Source organism: Delphinus delphis, chromosome 6, assembly GCF_949987515.2.
Source record: "Delphinus delphis chromosome 6, mDelDel1.2, whole genome shotgun sequence".
In the NCBI taxonomy this organism is placed as follows: Eukaryota; Metazoa; Chordata; class Mammalia; order Artiodactyla; family Delphinidae; genus Delphinus; species Delphinus delphis.
The window spans coordinates 105,717,413-105,737,353 of NC_082688.1; the positions used below are offsets into that span (position 1 = coordinate 105,717,413).

The 19,941-nt window shown below is 49.1% G+C and overlaps 1 long non-coding RNA gene across 1 annotated transcript; it reads right to left on the reverse strand.

Annotated features, from left to right (window-relative positions):
• Positions 1 to 13,742: 13,742 nt before the first annotated feature.
• LOC132426805 (uncharacterized) lies at positions 13,743 to 19,731 on the reverse strand. The gene is made up of 5 exons (XR_009519773.1): positions 19,593 to 19,731; positions 18,832 to 19,032; positions 17,699 to 17,816; positions 17,267 to 17,359; positions 13,743 to 14,318 (listed from the first exon to the last, which is right to left on the reverse strand). It is a non-coding gene; the product is annotated as an uncharacterized lncRNA (long non-coding RNA).
• Between the last annotated feature and the right edge of the window lie 210 nt (positions 19,732 to 19,941).

The following is a 19,941-nucleotide window of genomic DNA, read 5'->3' on the forward strand; positions in this document are numbered from 1 at the left end:
TCCATGGTATAAATACTCCTGCCATGGTAGACTTCTACCAGTGGTTCTTACAAAATTCCTAAATAGCTCTCATGAGCTGGTATGAGCCACTCCAATGCTTCACTTCATCTGACTCTGGGGACTGAGGGGATCTGGACCAACACCCAAAGGATGGACCTAGAGGGGAAGATGTTGTGATTCAAGGTAGGATGAGTCAAAATTTGGGGTGGGGGTATCTGCCGATTGCCAGCATCTGACTTCAGTAAGGTGGTATCTTCTCCATGCTTGAAAAGTCTCTGGTGTTTCTGACACTTTTTCAAACTGGGATTATAGAAATCTGACATGTGCCTCATCCTTAATGACATATCAGCCACAGTTCTAGTCATTTGTCCCAGCTCCCCTTAATCCATTCATCCACCTGCTGTCTGATGAGCCTTCCTAAAGCAAAACTCTGACTGTGTCAATGCCTCTGCTCAAAAATCTCCAACAGCTCTCTTGTCCTAGAGAGATGTTTCTCAACTTGTGGAACACCCTCTTGGAGGATGTTAATAGGTGTGGTGAGAATCCAAGGGTAGCGTGATCAAGTGAGTTTGGACAACACTAAGTTAAACAAAATGAGTCAGGTTTCTTTATGTCAGGACTTATACGGCATTGTAAATTGCCTATAGGGCTATGCAACATCTCCCAGACTTATTCAACTAGGGTTCCCTTCCCCTGCTTTTTTTTTCCCACAGCATCTCAGGTAACTAGCCTTCTGTGGAACACACTATGGACATGCTAGATATGCTGGCTTAGAGGACAGAAGCCAAAGTCCTTGGTCTAGCCATTGAGGCTGTGTTGTCTTGGCTTCATCAGCTATTTAACCTTCTTTTCCTTCCTGAACACTTTGTTCCAGGAAACTTAAACCTAACTCATTGTGCCTACCTATCGAAGCTTCACTGCCCTTGGACATTTCATGTTCTTCCTTCTGCCTCTAATGTCCTTCTTCCTCTTCTTTACCTATTGAAATTCATCGCCCTTTCAAGCCCAGCTCAGTGCCACCTTTTCTAGGAAGTCTCATCTGAAACAACATGATATTTTTAAAAATTGTGTGTGTGAGAGGGGCAAAACAGAGGTGGGGGAGTGGGAGGTACAAACTATTGGGTGTAAGATAGGCTCAAGGATGTATTGTGCAACATGGGAAATAGAGCCAATAGTTTTTAATAACTGTCAATGGAAAGTAAGCTTCAAAAATTGTATGAAATGTTTTAAAATTTTTTTAAAATTGTGGTAAAAATTATATAACATTTACCATCATAGCCATTTTTTTTTTTTTCTGCGGTACGCGGGCCTCTAACTGCTGTGGCCTCTCCCGTTGTGGAGCACAGGCTCTGGACACGCAGGCTCAGCGGCCATGGCTCACGGGCCCAGCCGCTCCGCAGCACGTGGGATCTTCCCAGACCAGGGCACGAACCCGCGTCCCCTGCACTGGCAGGCGGACTCTCAACCACTGCGTCATCAGGGAAGCCCCATCATAGCCATTTTTAAGTGCACAGTTCAGTGATATTAAGTATTATACATACATATTATTGTGCAACCATCACCACCATCCATCCACAGAACTCTTCATCTGGCAAAACTGAAACTCTGCACCCATTAAACAATAACCCATATTACTCCCCCCACCCCCAGGCAACCACCATTCTACTTTCGGTCTCTATGAATTTGACTACTCTGGGGCCTCATGTAAGTGGAGACATACAGTATCTGTCCTTCCGTGACTCTCTTATTTCACTTAGCATAATGTCTTCAAAGTTCATCCATGTTGTAGCATGTGTCAGGACTTTGTCCCTTTTTAAGGCTAAGTCGTATTCCATTGTAGGTATATACTGTGTTTTCTTTATCCATTCATTTGTTGATGGATTCCTGGGTTGCCTTCACGTTTTTTGGCTGTTGTGAATAATGTTGCTATGAACACGTGTGTACAAGTATGTGTTTGAGTTCTTGCTTTCAATTCTTTTGGATTTATACCCAGCAGTGGGATTGCTGGGTCTCATGGTAGTCCTGTTTTTTAATTTTGGGGGGAACTGCCATACTGTGTTCCACAGTGGCTGCACTATTTTACATTCTTGACACTACATGACCTTTTTACAGCACTCTATGTGCTTTCCATTTTGTTTTTAGCCACTTATACATAAGTCTTCTCTCTCCTGTATTATAAATTCCTAAAAGGTAAGATCCATGTCCCATTTTTCCATTTCTTCCCAGATGTCTATATTAGTGCCTTAATGTTGTGCCCACTGATGTTCTGCCCCTCAGTGCTGTGCCCCACTGGTTATTGAAGGGCTGAATTTCTATGCACACTGACATCCTACTAACGACGCATAGGTAGTCACACAAACGGTCACATCATAATCTTTCTACTCTTCATCATGGTAAATGAAACCTCTATTAAAGCAGCGCAAAAAACAAAAACAAACAAACAAAAAAAAGCAGCTCTCCCCAACCTTTTTGGCACCAGGGACCAGTTTCGTGGAAGACGATTTTTCCACAGACGGGGAGTGGGGGGATGGTTCAGGCGGTAATGCGAGCGATGGGGAGCCATGGGGAGCAGCAGATGAAGCTTTGCTTGCTAGCCTGCCGCTCACCTCCTGCTGTGCGGCCCAGTTCCTAACAGGCTGCAGAGCCGGTACCAGTCTGTGGCCCAGGGTTTGGGGACCCCTATATTAAAGGATCTCAAGGGAAATCAAGATACTTATTTGCACCGAGAATATTGTCCTGATGCACCCAAGTGCCTGGAAACACTGAGTGGAGATGGTGCTTTTCCACAGTGTCAGCTACTTATTACATCAGAACAAATCCACCCCATAGACAGGTTCACAAAGATGTGCTATGAACTGGTTGTGTGTAACCCTCCCAAAAATCCATATGTTGAAACCCTAACCTCCAGTGTGTTGATATTTGGAGGTGGGCCCTTTAGGATATAATTGGGTTTGGATGAAGTCCTTGGGGTAGGGCCCCCATGACGGGATTGGCACCCTTATAAAGGGATGAAGAGACCAGAGCTCTCTCTCTGCCACGTGAAGACACAGGAAGAAGGCAGCTGTGTATAAGCCAAGAAGGAATTCAGGAACTCACCAGGAACCGAACTGACTAGCACCTTAATCTTAGACTTCAAGCCTCTAGAACTGTGAGAAATAAACATCTGTTGTTTAAGCCACGCAGTCTATGGTATTTGTTCTAGCAACCCAAATTGACTAAGACAGGATGCAAAACTGGAAGGCCTCCAAGTAGCTCCTGATCTAGCCCCTCCAAGGTCAGGTTTGGTAGATGCTTCCCTGTTTCCATTCTCTTCCTGGCATACAGCTTCTCTGAGAAATGAAGATGTTGAAAATCTCCATCTCTCCTACCTGGGAAGGAAACAAGTTCCAATGGGAATTTTTTCCTCAACATCCTAAATCCCAACCTCCACCCAGCAGGCTCGTCTCTCTGTTTTCTTTGGGAAGAAAGACATCCACCCTGCAGGCTGGTCTTTCTGTTTCCTTCTTCATACTTCTCTCCCATGGCTACTGTCCCTCTATCCTCAAGTTAACATTTAACTTGGGGAAAAAAAATCAGCTACTTAGAATTTTGAGCAAATGTTAATCACCACCAGCCGTCTTAATAATCTGCTTTTACCATTTCTCCTGAGGTGGGCAGGCTAATTTAGCTTGTCAGTGGAGGCTCTGTCTGCTATTAACCTCTTCACCTCTTTGTCTTTCTCGAGCCTAGTTGCTTTTGCAGAGTTTAATTGGATTAGGGTTAGGGTCTCAGGGACTTTCAGATCTGGAACCTTTATTAGATGAGACAATGGAAAACAGGAGGTATGGCGGGGAGGGCAGTAATTCAATGCCTGGCTCATAGGAGAGAATTAAATCCAGAATTAGTGAGACTTGGGGGCAGGGCCTCTCCATAGGGATTTCCTTTAGGTCCCAAATTGCTCTACGTCAAGGAACCTCTAGGAGAGGTGAGCATGGGCATTTCTGGTGCTTTTCTCCCTTTTTTGTTTTTTAGGGAGGAGACAAGACATATTGGTGCCTTGCTAGGGAGAGAGCATAGCAAGACAGAAGCAGCGTGGTGTTGTGAAAAGCACCAAATGTTATACACTTGGTAAAAAAAAAAAAAGGTAACAATTTATGGTCTCCATACCAGCTTCTGTCATACACTAAACTTGGATGCTAAAGTGTGCTGGGTCCTTGTCTTGAGGGTTAGGAGAAATGGTCAGCATTTCAAACCATAGGACTCCAGAGAATGTGATGGACCCTGTGCTGAGGTTTTTTGAGGAGGGAGGATGTGGGAAGAAGATGCCAATCTGGTAGGTTGGAGTCCAGAAATAAGATATTCTACCAGAACCTCCAGCACACGGGGTATGCACTGCATAACACTAGATGCACCATTCACAGGACATTGGCAGGAATACATGTGATATTACATGACCAGTACTTATTTCTAGGCAGCTGCCCCTCTCTCCCTTCCACAGTTACCATGGGAGCTCCATGCACACATCTAACTCCCATTTGACCAATCAGGGTTTTCCATCCCTTTGGTCAAGTTGATTGGTCCAGGGGTGGGCACTTGACTTAATCTGGGCTGTGAAATGTAAGGTCTGGGAAATGCCAGTGGGCATGTTTCTTGCTGTGTGGGCCTGGGAAGCAGAGGCCAGTTCAAAGAAACAGAAAAACTAAATATGTGCAGAGGGGAGCAGACGCTAGAGAAGTAGAGAAGGATCTTTGAGTCCATGTTTCCAGCTGTCCTTGAGTAACAACTGGATTCCATGAGATGATAAATTCCCCTTCATGTTTAAGCTGGTTCAAATTGGGCTTCTGGGCTTCCCTGGTGGCGCAGTGGTTGAGAGTCCGCCTGCCGATGCAGGGGACGCGGGTTCGTGCCCCGGTCCGGGAAGATCCCACATGCCGCGGAGCGGCTGGGCCCGTGAGTCATGGCCGCTGAGCCTGTGCGTCCGGAGCCCGTGCTCCGCAACGGGAGAAGCCACAACAGTGAGAGGCCCGCGTACCGCAAAAAAATATAAAAAATTGGGCTTCTGTCACTTGAAATCATCAGAGTTCTGAATAACATGCTAGAGGTCAAGGTCAGGGATGTGAGAGTACTGCTGTTTTCAGTCCTTTATCAGGTTTGGAGTAGGAGCCCTCCAGAGAGCAAGCCTAGCTCTCAGGAAATAGAGGCAGGCAAGGGGTAGGAAGGGTTTCAGAGACTCAACCAAGGAGGATGGTTTGAGGATTTAAGCACAAACTGTCAGGAGACACAGGATGAGCAGCTGGCATGCAGCTGACCAGGGCAACTACCTGGTACTAGTCTCAGGACAGCAAAACACTACTCAGGGGGTAAAGGATCAATACTTCCACTCCATCTGACACAGCATCCTCGGCTTTGCCAACGTAATTGTCACAGTGACAGCAAAAAGCAAGTAACCTGATTTAAAAAATGAGCAAAGGACTTGAATAGACATTTTGCTAAAGAAGACATACAAATGGCCCATAAGCATTTGAAAAGCTTCTCAACATCACTAAGCTTTAGGGAAACGCAAGTCAAAACCACAATGAGATATCACTTCACATCCATCAGGATGGCTACTAAAGGCAAAACACAAAACAACCTCCCGGCTCTGAAACGAGAAAATACAGTAAGTGTTGGCAAGGATGAAGAGAAATCAAAACTCCTGTGCATTGTTGGTAGGAATGCAAAATGGTGCAGCCACTATGGAAAACAGTACAGCAGGTCCTCAAAAAATTAAAAATAGAACTCCTACGTGCTATGGACTGAATTGTGTCTCCCCCCAACCCCAGCTTTATATGTTGAAGCCCTAACTCTCAAAGTGATGGTATTTGAGATGGCAAATGGTACTTGGAAGGTGATTAGGTTTAGATGAGGGTGGGGTCATCATCGTGGCCCTTATAAAACCAGACTAGAGCCCCCTCTCTGTCTCTCTCTGCCATGTGAGGACACAGCAAGAAGGCAGCCACCTGCAAGCCAGGAAGAGAGCTTTCACCAGAACTCGACCATGCTGGCACCCTGATATTGGACTTCCGGCCTCCAGAACTGGGAGGAAATAAATTTCTGCTGTTTAAGCCAGCCAGTCCTTGGTATCTTGTTATGGCAGCCTGGGCTGACTAAGACACTATATGATCCAGCAATCCCCTCATGCAATCTGGCTTCCAACTTTCTTTCTGCTATAGTGTCATTATACCTATGCTTTGTCCTGCAAACCCTCCTCACGCCAGGGATGGTGCTGTTGCTAATCTTACCATATAGGCTGCCCCACCCCACCCCCAAATTCCACCTGCTTCCTGAAGTTTCCCTAACCCTCTCACTGGAGAAGGCATCTCTTTCATTTGAACTCTTCTAGCATTTTGACTGTTTCTCTCACATGACATGGACCACATTTGGATCTGTCATAATTATTTATGTATTTGTCTTATTTTTTTCTACTGGACTCTAAGGTTATTGAGGGCAGGGAGGGAGGGAGTCCTATGTACCCACAAATTCCTCCTGGCCGACAGCAGTGTTTGACGAACAGCAAAATTTCAATAAAAGTTGCTTGCAAATGAATCTGGAGAAGCTGAGAATATTGTAATCAACAGCACAAGAATTAGCACAGGGGTAAATTTAGGGTGTCCCACTCACATCTACCTTCCCCCCATATGCAGTTTGGTCTGTAAATAGGAACAAATGTCAGTCACAGGTGTGGCCACGTTAGTTGTCTTTCCTGCTGTACAGATGTACCAAGTTCATGTTTCCAAGAATAACCCTCCACGAAAGCCTCACTATCCTTGCTCCTTACACACATGCACGTAGCAAAATAATCCTGGAGATTCTGAAAGCCTTCCTAGAGTTACAGTTGGGGAAAGTCAGGGAGATGTTTCTGGCAAATGGCCTCATCAGTGACTGTGAAATTGTACCTGAAGGGGCCCTGGAGCTGCTGGATGTGGGCTCATCTCACAGCTGTGCATGGAGCAAACAATGGGCCTGGCTGCCAATTTGGAGTCTGAGGGAAGAGAAGGAGCTGTTTCCTATTCCCATCTGGAGAGAGGTGGGGCCCCAAGTAAATGGCTAGTAAGTGTTTATTGAGCACTTACTATATGCCAGGCATTATGCTAAAACCTACATTGCCTGATGGGGTAGCCACTAACCACACGTGGCTACTGAGCCCTTGAAATGTGGCTACTGCAATCGAAGAATGGGATCTTTGATTTAATTTAAGCTTTAAAACAAGTACTCTACTAGGTTATTGAAAAATATTTAAGAATGGTTGAAACTAACTTGGGTGTGTGAATTTCTTTCTTCAACTATAAATTTTATGAAATCTAATAGGAAGCAAGTCTTTCTGTTGAAAATTCAGTATCTCAATTGGGTTGCATGGTAAGTGTAAGATTTTGAAGATTTAGTCTGAATAAAAGAATGTTAGACATCTCATTGATACTTTTTATGTTGATTAATGTTAAAATTATAATATTTGGGGTTATATATATTGGGTTAAATAGAACATATGATTAAAATCAATGTTACATGTTTCTCTTTAAAATGTGGCTACTACAGAGTGTTAAATTTTGTACATGCTTGCTTTATATTTCTATGGAAGAGTGCTTTGCGCTCTGCTGAACATTTTAACATGCATTATTTAATTTATTCCACAAACAACTCTATGAAGTAGATAGCATTATCATTATCACCTTTTTACAAAGGATTCTCAGAGAGATTCAGCAACTTACCCAAAGTCATACACACTGTGCTATGCTCTCTCCGGGGACTAGGGGCTAGGCCTGGGAGGCTGTTTGTGAGTCTGGCCTTCTGCCTGGGTGCCAGAATGACAAAGGGCCTCATATGCAGACTTTTTGGTAATATATTTGAAGATGTTATACATACAGTATAGGTATAGTAACAAAAAATGAAAGCAGATGTTAATCATTTAATTTCAAATTCTTAACTATAAGCATATAAAATACATCACCATTTTGATAACCCTGCTTTGGCCTTTCTTAATTTTGTAATATCCTGGAAGCCTCAAGAAATGGAAGAGATCAAATCCCTCCAGACTTCTGAAAGGCCCTGGTATCACATTAGATAATTTTCCTAGCCGCCCCAAATTCTGCCAAGGATAGTTTTTAGTCAGTAGTATGAGGAGTGATTCAGGAATTGGGTAAGGCAGGTTTATCGAAACAGGGGTGGGTACGGGCTGGTGGCAAGATCACGCTCCTAACCTCTCGAGCTATGCTGTCGCTGTTGATTAATCATCCAGGCGAAGGCCGCAAGACGCTGAGGCGGAAGGGAAAGAGGGGAAACCAGGGAGAGACTTTCGACATTTTCCAAGACCAAGTTTTCTAAGAGGCTGGTGGGAACCCGGGAAGGCTCCGTCATGATAGGAACGTGCTGGCCTCGAGCTCACTATATAAAGTCACAACCCACTCTGCTCCTCGCCCTGCAAGAATCTGCTCTGAGTCCTGGCTTTGTATCGTTTGCAGTGTAGTTGCAGCATGCGAACGGATGCCGTCAGGGTGTCAAGGAGATGACGGAACTCCGCGTAGGCAAGGGAAGACTGACTAGGGTGAGGAGAGTAAACAAAACCAGCGCAGGGATGCACCACAGTCAAGTGCTTCACCCTGCAGGCCTACGAGGCGTGTACTTGCCCAGCTTCAAGACCGTAGAAAAAGCCCTGAGTCGGCGACAGAGGGATCAATAGTTAATGCATGGGGAAACTTACATGTCTGAAGCAAGGTCCTGGAGCGACACCCCACCGTGTGGGGCAGGACATGGCGGCAGTCTTCCCTGGGGGTGGGGTAGGGAGGTTACCAGTTATAGCGGGAACTGATGTCAGGTTGGCTCATCCGTTACCAGGGAAACCAGCAGAGGAAAATGCCCCTCCTCTCCTTGAGCTATCAAGGTGAAGATGTTTCTGATCTAAAGATGAGAACAATCACCACCTGGCGCCGGGGCAAACATGTAGGAAGGTCAGTCATGTGATTAGGGTGTAGGTTAAGCAGGTACTGGTTGAGCAGGGGGAGGTCCAGAGAGCAAGAGAATAGCCATCTTGGGTGGCCTGACCGTACATTATTCAATTCCTAGGTTCACCTGGAATGCCTTTGAGTCTACTTTGAGGTACTGTAGTGAACTGGGCTCATAGGGTCACATCGTCCAGTATTTAATCAAATAATTAAGTGTGATTCTTCATGGAACAATGAAATCAGAATTCACAATTATGCAAAGTGACATGAACGGTCTGGCTTTAAAGATGGTGGCTTTAACCCAGACTGAAAGCATTTAATATGCAAAAATCACAGGTGTCTCTGTTAAAGGCCCAGGGTGCTCCTACCAGCCTTCAATTGGGAGAGGAAACCAAAGAGGATTCACCTGAGGTTCTTGAAATGTGTTTTCTTATTAACTGGGTCATATTGATATGTTCAGAGCATCAGTAAATCTGGAAGGAAGGAGTGAGGATGTTATCCTCACACAAAAAGCGGGGAAGTTGACGTTATTCTCCTCCCTTTTGGATGCTTTTATGAGAAACTCCAACCTTTAGATTCCACTTGTTATCTAAGTGCCTCTTCTAAGATGTAAATATCTCTGGGAAAGTTGAGACTAAGCAATTCACAGGTTTATGTGAGATGGTTCAACCTCACTGCTTTTCTCCTAACACCTCTTGACCATTGAGAATATAGACATTTTCAAGGGGCTGGGGGAGGAGTGTAGAAGGAAAGAGAAATTGATATTTATTTATGGCATACCCCGGTTGGGAAGACCTTGGCTGTGATGTGAATTGAGAGTGGTGAAGGGAAAGATTTGAGGGTAGGGGTTACTAGAAAGGAAAACAAGTGCTCTACAAGGAAGATAGAAGGGCTCAAAGGAGAGTTTTTTACTCTTTGAATTTATGTCTGGGACTGGGCTTGTATGTCATCTCTCTACCATGCGTGAACTATTTGAAAATCAAAGTCTGCACACCTGGATGAGTTAAGCAAGACTGGGGCTGAGGGATGAACCAGAAACATTTTTAAGCCCCTTCCTTGCCGATGAGCCACTCTATCTATTCTGTGTCCAAGAGGCCTTAATGCATAATTGTAGCTTTTTTTTTTTTTGCAGCAAAAGCAGAAGGGCAGATGCTGCTAATTTAATTACAGCCAATCTGGGTGGTATTTATTGAACCTTATGTGTAAGGCACCTTCTTAACCATGTCCCAGGCTGACACAACACTTGCCCCTACATCCTCCCTAAGAAAATCCTGACCGCAGGATCCCCAGGCCAGAACGAAAGCCTCCGGCCTCCTCAGCAGAAGGGGCCGGGCCTCCGGGGGGCAATGGTATACCTCGGCCAAAGCCAGCTGCTCTGACATTTTGTTTTCTCTCCATTCAGTTCTGATGCTGACACGAGGCAGGTTTGCTATAGAACTCTTCAAGGTAGTAAGAGCACATTAGAGCACTTAACGCATTATTTCAAAATGGGGGAAGAAAGGAAAACGGACAAAGAAGGATCTCCCTGCTGTAGCTATGATTTTTACTTTTATTTTTCTGTTTCCAGAGCACCCGTCATAGGAAGTGCTTGCTTCCATATATCAATGAACACACAAATAAAACGAGGCAAAAGAACACTTTTCCTTTCTTTCTTTTTCTTTTCTAAGGCTGTTGCCCCCACTTGCGACAGCTCCACATGCTAAGGAAGTGAAGCAGAAGCTGCTTCCAGGGCATCCACGGGAGAAGTGACAAAAGCTTCCCTCTTCATCTCCGAAAAGGGTGCCTTTCCCAAAGCGCTTTTTCAACTTTCCCTCCTCGAAATATGAAATGACGCGGTCCGAGCACTCCGTGTGAATCGACGGTGTTATACATGTGTGCTAGCTCTCCGATCGGCCCTGGCTGGGCTTCTGGGGAGGGAGGAGGGAGGAGGGGGGGGAACTCGAGGCTGAGGCCCCACACTTTCTTCTGATTGAAAAGTGCCGCTCCAAAAATGGCTCCAGAGGAAGCAAGCCCAGAGGTGGTGAAGAGGGAGGAAAAACTTAAATTCTCTTTTTTAAGAAGTGGGAATTATTTACTTCAACTGCAAAGGAAAAAATCTCCCTCAAAAGGGGGGGAAGAAAAGCCTGAAAGTAACCACTCCACTCCCCCGGCCCCAACTGGGCTAAGTGCTGGGACAAACAAACAAAATGACTGATGTGCCCAGTAAATCATCTTGGATGGGGGAAGGGTTTGAATAGAGGCAAGGAAAAAAAGCAGAAGCCAGGCCTAGTGTTTGCTGATTCCAGCAGAGACAGTAAGCAGCAAGGGGCCCGGGCTATGGGATACATAATTGGCTAACGAATAATAAAGCCAGAATCGGATATTAACAGCAATTAGTTTCTGTAGAGGCACTGGGGAAAAAAGCTGTAGAAAACCCCTTTGAGCCTTAAGCCGGAGCCATGTGAAATTAAACCAGTGTCTCAATTAAATGGGAATAAATATTGCCACATCAATCTGGCTATGTGTGAGGGGCTGCAGGGAAGCCCCCCTGTGACGTCCAGGTGCACCTTCCTGCGTGTCACAAGCTTTGCGCGGCACGACCTTTGTCAGGCACCTTCTGCTCCTGACCTGTGTGTGTGGCCTCTGGAGGCTAACCGGCCCCTTTCCTTGGGCACGTGACCTTGAGACCAGTGCTCTGAAGGTTATTTCAGGGCACCGGCCTGTTAATCCAGGGGAGGCTTGCATCAATAACTCTGCACCCTGGCGGGCCCAGCAGCCGAGGGATAGGAAGAGTTTAGTTCTTTTTAAAACAGAAACCAGGTCCAGTGGACGGAAGGGCCCTATCTCCTTCGGCCTAGGACGGGGGGCGGGGGGTGGGGCTGGGATTTGGAGGTTCAGGGAGCCAGAAAGAGCAAGTCAGGCCGGCTTCTCAGCGGCTCGGTCCCCTCTGGCGTAGGATCTGGAACCAGCGCTAAGTCTGAAGGAGAAATGTGTCGTTTTCCTTCTGGGTTGAGGATTCCGCTGTTGTTTTGGCTTCTTTAGAGTGTGTGTGGGAGTGGGGAAGGAGGGCGTTTGGGGATGGGAAGGAAGGTATGTGGGGAGGGTGAGGACGTCGCTGGGGGTGGTGAACCGCTGGGTCCCCGGGGGAGAAGCCCAGGCCATGGGTGGAGGATGGAGGAGGCTGGTAGGAGTAAAGGGGAGTCAGGGAGGATGCAGTGAGGTGGAAAATGTCCCCCCCTCAAAAAAAACCCAAAACAACAAAACCCTCGCAAAGGGCTTTTACCCTTGAGCTCTGCTGGTGGGAAGTAAAGGGGGTGCTAAGAAGTGACTTTCCCGCCGGGTCCTCTCCCACCCTCCTCCCATGTACCTTACGGGCCTCGCCCCTCTGCCGCTCTTTCTGGCTCAGTCCGAGACTTTCCAGAGTGTGGGATGAGGTTGTCGGGGCCGCAGGGCCCGGAGTGGACGGGAAGGAGGCCCAGATGAGGATGAGGGGAGAGGGACCGAGGCGGGGGCACCTGGCGGTCCCGGCGCAAAGGCAAGGCCGCGAAGTGCTGGGGAGCTGGGAGGAGAGGATGCTTCACCTACCAAGGCCTTCGGTTTGCCACGTCCCATTCTTCGAAGTTGAATATGTACCCCCGCCCTGACCCGCGCCCCATTCCTACCCCGGACTCCGTAATCATCTCTGCGGACCGTCGTGTGCCCACCTGTGAAATTGGGGGAGCGGAGGTGCGTGGAAAAGGTAGCCTCTCTGGGGACTGTCCCTCCCGTTGGTGGCCCCGTGCCGGGGGTGCCCTGTCCTCTCCGCGTCTACCCGCACCTTGGATCAGTCGGAAGCTTCGGGAAATGAGGGTTGACCTAGGTCTTTGAGGCCCCAAGTTTCTTGGTTCGGGCAAGAAGAGAGAGAAAAAAAATCACAGCTGGGAAAACAGGAGCAAAAGAAAAGCAAAAGGAAAGCAGCCCTGTTCGTCTTCGCTTTGCTCGATTTAGGTGTCTTGGGCGCATGAGGAGAAAAAGAGAAAAGAGCAAGCCTCGTGCGCGTTGGAAAGCGGGTCACTGGGAGCCCCAGGGTGCGGGGCCGCGGGCTGGATGGGCGGCGAGGCCTAGCCCGGTGCCCCGGCAGCAGAGCCGGCCGCCTGGGAGCACCCGCTCGCCGGCTGCTCCCTGCGAAGAACCGCCTTGAGAACGTTGCACCAAGCAGCACATGGAACTTCCAGCGAAAATACTCCCTCCTAGGTCCTAGGTCTCTATATTTGTGTATGTTTGAGAAATAATTAGATTGGCTTTTAATTTAAAATAAACCTCCCTCCCCGCTTTAATTTGGAGAAAGTCCCCAGTGATCCTGGAGGTTTATTTGCGGGGTGTGTGTGTGTGTGTGTGTGTGTGTGTGTGTGTGTGCAAACCATGACCCAGGTCCTCATTTCTCCGGTAACATTTCCATTTTAAGACAAAAGGAAGAAGGATTAGAAAATGAAAAGGTGACTCTATTGAGAGTTGCTGACACTTCATTTCTGACCTGGAACATTCCTTGCTCTCAATAATACCTGCTTCCCCCCACCCCCCCCAGGCCATCTGAATTGGACGCAGCTCTCTCCAGGCCCCCAGCAGTCCCCATACGGTGGCCCAGAGCAAGCACACGTGGACCGGAATGCATCCCATTTGAAGTCTTTTTCTTGTCCTATGTCTACACTGGAGATGCAATTATTAAATGTTTTTTGTTGTTGTTGCTGTTATTGTTTTTTAAACTGAAGTCAAATTGAGTAAGACTTGGCAAAAACACCCAAATAAAAGAACTCTAGATGGGACTTGGAAGAAAAAACATCTTTATTAGGTATTATAATTCCCATAATTGTTATTGACAATAATCAGGCAAGCCTCAAACACACACCACCAGCACACCCCTCAGCCTGTGTTGACTCCCTAAACCCACCCACAGGCTAGATGAGGAAGGGTGGCTCCATCTGTCCTGGGGAGAATGCTTTGCAGCTGCCCCCAAAGGACTCCATTCTAAGATTGGAACAAGGGGTGGGGGAATTATGTAAGTTCAGTAGCGGGAAAGAGAAAATTATTTACCTGCGGAGATAGTATAGGTGGATGGATGTTTTGTATGTGCGGTTAAATGCCTTCCTATAAATATTAGCAGTGGATACGATCGTGCAAGAAAATCTATGTATATATGTGTATATGGGCATATGCCCGCTGAGAAATTACCCCTCCCCCTCAATCTTTATTTCTTGGGTTAAGGCTCCTCATGCGCCCACAAAAACTGTCCCCCCTCCCCACCCCGCTGGGGAAAGGAATGTAGAGGCCATACAGGAGTTTACCTTTGCCTTTGTTAAAGGATCAGTTTCTTTTCCGCTTAGACAGAGATCTGGGCCTGGGCCATCTCTGGCAGGGGAAAGAAGAATATTACCAAGTTTTCCTTCGATACATTTCTAAATCCATCTTAAAGTAGCTGGTGCTGTCACCTTGAGAAACCTATGCGCTCCCATCACCATGAGGACCATAGTGATGGTGGTGTGTGTGAACCGACGGGGGTCTTCATAGCATATTCGGTCAGCAAACTGCACCCAAACGTGTCCTACATTTAAAAATGCGTATCGTTTTTCCTTCATTTAAGCCACAGCTTGTAATGAGAGGGGCTCCGATAGAGAGGTAGGGGTGAAGATGATGTTGAGGGTTAAAGAAATGCCTTGAAAGAGCAGACATCATCAGGTTTCTCACATAAATACCGCTGGGCAGAAATAGGCCCCCAATAGAGCAGAAGGTAGGAAGCTAGGACTGATCTTCACCTTATGCCTATATCTGGTGAACACAAAAGGGGCCCTTGAAATTACCCAGGGGTCAGAGGGGTGCATTCATCAGTGCCATTTTCAGCCATTAAAGCCCCCTTAAAACCACATTTCATGACGAGACCTGGTGAACACTGGAAAAGCCCCGGCAAACCCAGAACACTCCCACACACATTAGAGCTTTCTGGAACAAGAGTTTATATAAGTAATAAAATAAGAAAATACGCCCCTCCCATCCTAATCATCGGCAGCAGGAACCTGGCAGGCCTCGTCCATGGTGCCTGCGGTTTAAACTCTCAGGGAGAAGCGTGTTAGGTTTCCACCTCAAAGGGGCGTTACTTGGGGAGGCATCTGGAGATTGTACTGGCGGCAGGCACACCAGCGAAGGGCACAGTCACGTCTGATGGAATTACGGGGAAGCAATTACGGAGATGAGGCTCATTAATGTGGACAACTGTGGGGTCGAGGGTTGGTCATCGGAGGCTTAAGTCAGGCCCCAAAGCACTGTAAAAGCAGCGCTCAGAGGAAGGGGGGGAGGGCCAAGGAGGGACCATCTAGAGGGAGGACTGTTTTGAAGGCAGTGGCTGCCGGTCCCTCTTAGGACAACCCTGGCTAAGGCTCTGGGGTGAGAGAAGCTGCTTTCTCTTCTGTCCTCCAGCCAGGCTTGCCTTCTGGGATGTGAAGAAGAGCCCTGCGCCTGCAGTTTGCACGATGTGAACTGCATCCTTCTCTCTGCAGGGGTGAGTAGGTCCTGGCACATTTCTGCCAGACTCAGAGAAGGTTCTGGGAGTGTCTGGAATGGGGCACAGCACACTTAACTTCACCTGACTCCAGACACTCCCTTAGGAAGGCAAAGGAAGAACTCAAGATATAATAATTACACAATGATCGGCACATAGTAGGTACTCAGTAAATATTTGGGAGGAGATGAGGCCGGGTATCCATGAATACTAATTTATTTAGTGGGCTATACTGAGGCTTTGGAGAAGAAAGAGCGCCTCAGTAAGCTTCAGCTGAGACTCTTTTAGGCCTTGATTACTCTGTCAGGAATCAAACTAAAACTGTAAGCATCCCTTATGGCCTTGGTCTTGCAAAGACGGGCCTCTGCCAGGGTCAGGGAAAGGGATGCAGCAGCCTTCCTGGGTGGGAAGTTCCAGTTCTTGGCCTCCTTTCTCTGCAGGGACCTGCCCCTCCTCCATTTTCTCCACCTGGAAATTAATGAGTTTAGGTCTCTCCACTGCAGCTCAGGGTCGGGGGTTGGGCTGTGACTGTGGAGCGCAGGGGGATCTCTAGGACCAGCTGCTGCACTAGGTCTGCCGATGGGGAGGAAAGCCGATTTGGGTAGCAGGTTCTTCAGGATGAGGGAGGGTTAACCCTTACCATTCCCTGAATGGCCTCTTTCAAAAACAGTCTTTCCTCAGACCCCCACCTGTGCACATTCTGTTTTTCCTTCTGTTCAGATTTTAAAAAGGAACGCACCGCCTCCACCCCCTTGGGTCCATGTAGGTTACTGCACCTCTCCCCTCCTCGGCATCTCCTGGATCTCTGCCTGAAACTGCAATTGCAGCCGCCAGGAGGAAGTGAGTTTCTCCGGAGAGCCCTGGCCATACTTTCAGCTCTGATGGAGCTTGTGGTGAATGGTCCAGGAGTTTGGTGCTCCTTCCCCCTGTATCTCAATGACTTCCTTCGGCTTGTCAGGTGCCCACAGCGCTACAGCAAAGAGGGACAAACACCTCCCTCCTCCCTTCCTACTGGCTGCCCTCCCCCCACCCCCCAACCGACAGCAGAACCCAATATATCTGCAGTCCCAGCCCTGACACAGTCTGCCGGTCTTCTGGATGCCAGATTATTTGTTTAAAGGGTAAACCAAAAGCTAAACACAGAGCAAAAACACAGCCACGAAGAAAGGTGTCGCCCCGCATACAATGCACCCCGAGCCCAGAGAAAGATCTGCACACGGAAGCACTCCGCAATGCGCTCACAGCAACTGCCTCCCCGCTCCACACTCCCCCCACCCCCAATCTGGGCTTGCACAGATCTGTGTTTCTGTTACAGAATCAGCTTCTGTTTCTCTCTGAGTCTGTTTGCATCTCTAAGCCCCTGTCTGTCACAAGCCACACGCCTCCCCAGCCCAAAGGCTCCGGTTGGGGCAGCCTAGCCGGCGAGAGCCCGCGACCCCTCCCGCCTGAAGCCGCAGCGCTGAGCTCTGCGGAGGGCAACTCGGCTCTGTGGCTCCTTCCTCGGAGGGCCCTCCCGGACCGACGGTGCACAGCCAGCCCCATTCTTGGCATTCACCGCGTGCCTTAATTGTATGGACATTTAAATCAAGGTCCGCTGTGAACACGGAGAGAGAGGCCTTTCTCCTGAGGAAGGAAAGGAGGAAGGAAGGAAAGGTGGAAGAAAGGAAGGGGGATGGGGAGAAGATGGAATGAGAAAACAAGGAAAAACAAGTAAAAAGCGGCGAGTGTGCGTGTGCACTGACAGCGGGGACAGGCTTGGGGGTGGGGGAGCGCAGGGAGAAAAGGACCACAGCATCCTCCCTACCGCAGCTCTCCCGATCACACAGACAATGAGATAACAGCGACGTCTTCCAAAGGCTCTTTGTTCTCCCCCATCCTTTCGGATCCAGGCTTTTTCCTGCAAAGCGGAGGGGGTGGTGGGTTGCGGGATGTGGGTGGAAGTGGGAAACGGAGGGGTGCCTCCCCCGTGTTAATTACCCCGACTCCCCTGGCCCCTTCCGCCAGCCTTGCCTCCCCTGCAAGCCCAGACAATGAAAAAAACAAAACAAAACAAAAAACACCACCAACCCCACCTCGCCCCAGCGCATCAGATCCTACCCACCGACCTCGCCCTCAGCTTTGCCCAGGAAACTGAGGGGGGCCAGGAGGGGGAAGACGAGGGCAAGGAACGAGCAGGGCAGCAGGAGCTCTGCAGCGGCTGCCAGGGCAGGGCAGGGCGCGCGGCCGCAGCCTTTACCTCGCTCGCTGAGTCCAGGAGCAGCCGGGCCGGGCGTGCCGCAGGGGCTAGCTGCCGGGGTCCGGGGCCAGGATCTGGGGAATCAGCCTTCCGGAACTCGGCTGCTGCAGTCCTCTCGCTCAGGTCCCAAGTGGTGGAGGGGAAAAAGAAAAAGGGGGGGGGGAGGATAAAAACACCCATAAGACCGAGGCCCATCTGGCCCCTCATCAGCTTTGTCAAGTCTTGCATACGCTAAAATGCTAATGACCTAGATAGCTCATGCAAAATGCAGCAGGGAGGGAGGGAGCGAGGGAGGTAGGAGGGAGGAAGAGAGTGAGGGGGGGGCATAGAGAGGGAGGAGGAGACGGAGGGGAGGGGGAGGGAGGGAGGGAGGGAGGGAGGGGGAGAGACGGAGGGAAGGGGGGGAGAGAGAGAGAGAGAATATCTATGTCTTCGAAACACCCCTACCACTCTCCCCACCCCACCCCAAACTGTCAACGGGCTTTACCAGGTGAAGGATGGGCACAGATCTAAAAGTCACTCTTGCCTAATGTGCTGGATCCCTGGGTTTCTCCCCCACCCCCGGAAAAATAGGGGGAGAGGGCCAGAGAATGAGAGTCCCCAAAACCAAAGGAATAATAAGACATTATTTTCAGCCCCTTCCCTCCATGCCCTCCTCTACCTCTCCACTCTGTTTACACACAAATCCAGACGCCTCCTTAAGTGTGTACATGGACATATCAATTTTTCATCAATTTCTCAGAGCTCCTATCAACAGACATCAGTATGCTCATCCCCAGCAAAACCCATCCTGTGAACCCAAAGGGGTGTTAAAACAGACCCTTTCTTTTCACCCTCCTCCTCCAGCTGGCCCATCCCCACTCACGTCCCCCTCCCGCCACTATTCCCTTAGCCCTCCAGGCATCATCTCCAGCTTCTACTCTCTTCTAAGCCTTCTGCTCCCCAGTCTCCTCTCCAACACCCGGATCTCCAGAGGGTGAGGCAGGTAGCAGGAAAGCCAAGTTGAGTCTACCTGATCTCCCACAATTCTGCTCCCATTCCCAGAAAACAGACAAACAAGCAAACGCAACTCCTCCCCAACAATGACACTGTCCAAGCACACCAAAAGGATAAATAAAATTCAATTCGAATACCCTCAGAGGTCCGCACGCCGGGCGGGCCCCCTACCGCACGGGAGATCACTCGTATTCCCGAGCCAACGCTCCCGCGCATCCCTTCTGGCGAAACCCAAAGTGCTTTGTCCGGGGGGTGGTCTATTCAGGGTCTTCTTCTCTCTGTTCTTCTTTTTAAGAGACTGGTCGCAGTCCGCAGCGTTCCAAAGAAAGGCAGTAGATCTACTGGAATAAAAGGGATCAAGATAATGTACAGGCAGAAGAATGAGGGAGGGATACGGAGAGGCAAAGGAAGTCCGCATCTAGGGAGCGGCCGCCGGGGCCCAGCCCGAGTGGCTGCCTTCGCTGGGGAAGGGGCGGGCGGAGAGAAGGCGCTGGTGGTCGCTCCCCTTGGCAGGAGGAAATGATAACCATGATAAGAAGCGTCATGGTGATGATCATGAGCATGATAAAAAAAATTCAGAATCTCCCTTCGATGAGCCAGAGCATGCGTGCAGGAGGGACTGCACTGCTGGCGGCGGCGGCGGCCGGGGGGAAGGAGCGGAGAGCAGAGCAGGAGGCAAAGGTTGCAGCGGCAGCACCCTCAGATGAATAATAATAACGCGCAGCGCAAGTTGCGGTTTAGCCTGGAAATCCAGCCCTCCGCGTGAACTCACGTCGAGGGCGGATTGCAGGGGATGGGGAAGAAGGGGCGGGGGGACGGAGGAGGAGGGAGGGGCGGCAGGGGAGAGAGGAAGGCAGAGAGGGACAGAGAGAATTTGGAGCCTTTTAATTTATCTTACCAAGCCCCAGTCTCGCTCGCCATCCTCTTCGGGTGAGGTCCTTTTGAAAAATTATTTTTCCTTTAACGAATTATTCAGCTAAAAGAAGCCACATCTGCTGACTGTACCGAAAACAAGAGGATTAGAAACCGGTCCACAGAGCCGGGCCCGCAGCCCCCCGCCCCCTCTCTGCACCAGCACACGTCATTCTCACTGCCCCCGGGTACCTCCCTCTCCTGCTTGCTTGGGGAGAGCTGCGCCAAGGAAAATGCGGATTTGGGGAAAGTGACAAGTGGGAGCGCTCGGAAGGGCGGGAAAACCAAGGCGGGAGGTGGCGATTCGCACCCGCACATTCACACGCGCTTCCGTT